The sequence below is a fragment of the Schistocerca serialis genome, chromosome 3 (assembly GCF_023864345.2).
Source record: "Schistocerca serialis cubense isolate TAMUIC-IGC-003099 chromosome 3, iqSchSeri2.2, whole genome shotgun sequence".
Classification (NCBI taxonomy): Eukaryota; Metazoa; Arthropoda; class Insecta; order Orthoptera; family Acrididae; genus Schistocerca; species Schistocerca serialis.
In genome coordinates, this window is record NC_064640.1 from 55,219,314 (window position 1) to 55,224,780 (window position 5,467).

General features: G+C 42.4%; 1 pseudogene; it reads left to right on the top strand.

Annotated features, from left to right (window-relative positions):
- The first annotated feature begins 3,481 nt into the window (after positions 1–3,481).
- On the top strand, positions 3,482–3,599 carry LOC126471703 (5S ribosomal RNA; annotated as a pseudogene).
- The last annotated feature ends 1,868 nt before the right edge of the window (positions 3,600–5,467 follow it).

Sequence of the window (5,467 nt, forward strand, 5' to 3'; positions counted from 1 at the left end):
TTTTAAACCTGGGAAATTCTGAGCTGATGATTGGTTGGGAATCGTCCCTGCCATGAGCGGTCAAGCGAGCGGAACAGTAACGTGGGTCCGAGTGGGGAACTGCTGCTGAAGACTTGGACGAGAGAGGACGCTTTCCTGAGATGGGTCGAGCGATGCTCGATTTGAGTGTGGGAAGTGTGCTATATTTATGATTAATGGTTTCACATTAGGTGAACAATCCTCTTTTTGCAGCTTGACGTAAAGTAATATTAATATTTTGGGGTAACGAAATTTATTTAAGTAGGTAATCTGCAATAGTAGGTGATGTAGAAATGTTGCTTTGCTTTGTGATAGTAATTCGCTATTTTGGGGTTTTATAACAATTTCGCGGTGAATAATTTAATTTTAATTTGTTGAGCGAGCAAGTTCATTAGGAAAAACGAAATATTTAAGTGCGTGTGGCAATTTACTTAGTTGTACACCTGGCACTCACTACGTGGGGCTCATCAAGAATCTTATAACTAGTGGAGGCACGAGTGCTAGGGACCTATAGCATGCAAGTAGGAAGCGTGCTATTACATGAAATATGCGTGTTGAATTAAGTACTGTTATAATTTTTCAATTTTCTTACATATCTGCAATCTTGAAAGATTTAGTAAAGTGGATCCTTTGTTAAGGACACGTGGTATTTCGTGTGAAAGCGTGTGTCGAATTTTAGCAAACCAAGTGAAGATAATGCTTGCTTATTCATGTTTATTGGAATGTAGAGCCATGTAGGGAATTTTCGGAATAATCAGTATTGAAAAGCGGGGAAAGAGATTAGTAAACTGATATCGTAGTCGTGAACTTTCGCTGCAACAAAGTAAGTAGTTGAACTTGAGTGTGTGTATTTTGTATGTGTAATTTTGGAAGGTTTTTCATATTTCAATGGGTGAAGTTATGTCGGGAGTAGGCAGCAGTACAATAGTGGCTATTAAAATGAATGATCAAATAGGAGTGGAATTTATATGTGATAATTTTGGTTTTCGGTGGGATAATTTTGTGTAGAAAGAGTTATTGAATGGTGAATATCGGAACTGCTAACTGCTCGATCCTTAGGTTTCTCCTGCGCATATGTTGGTGCAGTAATTGTGTGTGCATGTTGATTAATGGATACAGTTGTGGAACATCCTCTTCTTCCGATCCAAAAGTGGACATTTGTGGTAATAAGAGAAACCATTCTGTAGGAGAAGATAGTTTTAGTAAAGAAGTCAGATGCATTAACGATAAATTTAAATACAAAGTCAGATGCTTTAAATTTTACATTGTTAATAAGAAAGTCTATTGCGTTTAATTTACATTGTGGAATCTGATGCAAATTTCATGCTGTGTACAGATCGGATGCGTTAAAATTTGTTTAAAGAAGTGAATTTTTTGTTCTTATAATTATCTGAAATGTTTAATGAATAAATCATTTGTTATATCAAATTCAAATTAGAGTCGGAACATGCTTTCTATAAGAGTAGACATACCTGTCATTATTTTATTCTATTATCTGTTGAAAAAAGAAATTTTATTTAATGATTTTAGTACATGTTTGAATGTTAATCATTGGGGCAAGCAGAATTGACATAGCTTTTATGCAAACGTCCCGCAAATAAATCTGTGGCGCGTAGTGTTAAAGTGAAGTAGTAGAGGGAACCTTTCACATTCACTGTTTCTACTTTGCTTTTTTTTCATAGTTCAGTAAATCTTCCTCTTGTTTTCATACTTTATTTGTGTTCAGTTTTTGACGGGCTGTACACTGGCCCCTCATACCACTGAATCAGAGCGGAGTGCGATGTGGCGTTTCCCTTGTTAGATGTAGCCTGTAAATGTCCAAGGCATACATCATTAATATACTCCTAATTAGCTAAAAATTACTTTCACTTCAGCTAAGATTGCCCGCGAACTATTCACCTAGATATTTATTATGACGTACCATTTTAATCACCCTTTCAGCGTGCATCATTTGGTGTCTCTAGTCTTAGGTAATACGTAAGAGTAGAAGCTGTAATTCGGATCGCTGAACGATCATACTAAGGTGTCTCTAGTCTTAGGTAATACGTAAGAGTAGAAGCTGTAATTCGGATCGCTGAACGATCATACTAAGTGTCTCTAGTCTTAAGTAATACGTAAGAGTAGAAGCTGTAATTCGGATCGCTGAACGATCATACTAATATCTCATCGCAATTAAGGCGAAACTCAGGTACTGTCTATAAAAGGAGCGGCCATGTAGGCCTGGGGCAGTGTACTGGAAGCGTTTGAAGACCCAAGATCCGTGTCGCTCTGGGCGGCGATTTAGCCGCTTTTTGTGTTTGCTGCTTGCACAGCCGGACTGCCCTCTGAATTATTTTACAGATCATGTCCTTGGGATTCTGCCTCAGCCAATTCGGACTGTGTTGAATTTATATTTTTGTAGCTTTCAGTTCTGTGAATTTATACATGATTCGGAGGAACTTTAAATTTTAAAAGCTGTTACAAAAAGTATTTATTTAAATGAATAGTGATTATGGAACCACTATATAGGTGCTGAAATCATACTCGTAGATCAAAACTGGAACAGCAGTGAGATCTGTCAGCACCAGTCCCTGTTGAATGTGTGAAATTGATTAACAGATCACACCTATGTATTCAGCCTAACAGCCGGCCGGTGTGGCCGTGCGGTTCTAGGCGCTTCAGTCTGGAACCACGTGACCGCTACGGTCGCAGGTTCGAATCCTGCCTCGGGCATGGATGTGTGTGATGTCCTTAGGTTAATTAGGTTTAAATAGTTCTTAGTTGTAGGGGACTGATGACCATAAATGTTAAGTCCCATAGTGCTCAGAGCCATTTGAACCATTTTTTTAAACAGCCTAACAAATTTATTTTTTCTGATTATACATACAAGTGACATTTTATTCAACTTTTTATTGAGAGAGGCCGGCCGGTGTGGCCGTGCGGTTAAAGGCGCTTCAGTCTGGAACCGCGTGACCGCTACGGTCGCAGGTTCGAATCCTACCTCGGGCATGGATGTGTGTGATGTCCTTAGGTTAGGTAGGTTTAATTAGTTCTAAGTTCTAGGTGACTGATGACCTCAGATGTTAAGTCGCGCGCGGAGAAGCCGCGCGTTCTTAGGGGTCATGCCACGGTTCGTGCGGCTCCCCCCGTCTGAGGTTCGAGTCTTCCCTCGGGCCTGGGTGTGTGTCTTGTCCTCAGTGTAAGTTAGTTTAAGTTAGATTAAGTAGTGTGTAAGCCTAGGGACCGATGACCTCAGCAGTTTGGTCCCTTAGGAACTTACTTAAAATTTTCAAATTTTATAAAGTAGTTCAGCTACAACCCCTATCAAGTATACGAGCCAAAGATTATTCAGTCTTCGCACTGAAAATTCCAAAGTGGTAAGGAGTATATCACATTACATTTAAATCCGTCGTGTTGCAAGTATCACTTCTCTTCCTGCGGTGCGCTGAATGGGGCACATATTGTCGGGCTTCTTAATTATGCGGGCAACGGCCTTGCCGCAGTGGATACACCGGTTCCCGTGAGATCACCGAAGTTAAGCGCTGTCGGGTGTGGCCGGCACTTGGATGGGTGACCGTCGAGGCCGCTATGCGCTGTTGCCATTTTTCGGGGTGCACTCAGCCTCGTAATGCCAATTGAGGAGCTACTCGACCGAATAGTAGCGGCTCCGGTCAAAGAAAACCATCGTAACGACCGGGACAGCGGTGTGCTGACCACACGCCCCTACTATCCGCAACCTCAACTGAGGATGACACGGCGGTCGGATGGTCCCGATGGGCCACTTGTGGCCTGAAGACGGAGTGCTTTTCTTAATAATGCACGTACAGGCAATATAAAAAACGTTTGCACTCATTTAAAAAACATCTTATGATTTACGCTCGTCACCGTATGATCGTTCCAGGATTATTTTGCGCATTTACGTTTGATCAATTTACTTGAAAAACTCTACATATCACTTCACAGTTAATATGTAGACGTGAAATAAGTTGATGTGGGATAATAAAATCAGCTAATATTTGTTTAAGTGAAACAGTCACATCCAGCTTAACAAAGTGCATTATTCACAAATGTCAATACGGAGTAGCGAGAGTTCATTACAAATTTCAGTAACTGTCAAAAACTTGGACAGTCGTTACATTTGGGTCATTCCGCATCATTCCACGAAATATTAATGTAATCCTACAGACGATAACACACACCCCTCACAATTGCATACTTGTTATGGTGCAGCTATTTTGACTAAATTTTGGCCATTATCGTCTTACTGACTGTTAGTTCAGGCATTTGGTCTCAAAATACATATTCATCCCCCAAACATATAATCAGTACAGAAAAAATGAGGGCTGAAAATAGTTTCTGTAAGATCACATAAAGCTGTGACTACGAGGAATATCACCGATAATCCGTATCTATTCTTCACCAGGTAGGTATCGCTCACGCAAAGAGTTTAGACCTCCCGCTGACAGCGTGTGTACTGTTTGTCTAGGGAAGGGTCTTAAGGCGCGCACAAACACAAAAGTGAGCTGTGTCCGGTTTTTGGCTGTCGAGCACAGAGCGGGACGCTGCGCTGGTGATGGAGAGCGACGCCACCATCTGTAATGGGCACGAGCAAGCCGCCAGTTCCGAGGCGGACGGTGAGCAAGGAGGCTGTCTCGTAACCGCCTCCGACCGGAAGAGGTACTTGAGAGCGCGGCGTGCTATTGTTGGCCCAGTGGGTCGCGGTGCAGGGCACGTTAGCCGGACTGTGCTGAAGGCTGCTGTCTTAACTTTCTCTGCAGTCTGATTAACGTTGAGAACCTGCCGGACATTCCATTTGGACAAAGTTTCCCCACATTACCTTCATTCTTAATTTGGCTAGGTGGTTAGGCTGTTAAGTGGCATGTCAGTGACAAACTACACTACTGGCCATTAAAATTGCTACACCAAGAAGAAATGCAGATGATAAACAGGTATTCATTGGACAAATATATTATACTAGAACTGACATGTGATTACATTTCCACGCAATTTGTCTGCATAGACACTGATAAATCAGTACCCAGAACAACCACCACTGGCCGTAATAACGGCCTAGATACGCCTGGGCATTGATTCAAACAGAGCTTAGATGGCGTGTATAGGTACAGCTGCCCATGCAGCTTCAACACGATACCATAGTTCATCAAGAGTAGTGACTGGCGTATTGCTTCAAATGGCTCTGAGCACTATGGGACTGAACTTCTGAGGTCATTAGTCCCCTAGAACTTAGAACTAGTTAAACCTAACTAGCCTAAGGACATCACAAACATCCATGCCCGAGGCAGGATTCGAACCTGCGACCGTTGCGGTCTTGCGGTTCCAGACTGCAGCGCCTTTAACCGCACGGCCACTTCGGCCGGCTGACTGGCGTATTGTGACGAGCCAGTTGCTCGGCCACCATTGACAAGAGATCTGGAGAATATGCTGGCCTGGGCAGCAGTCGAACATTTTC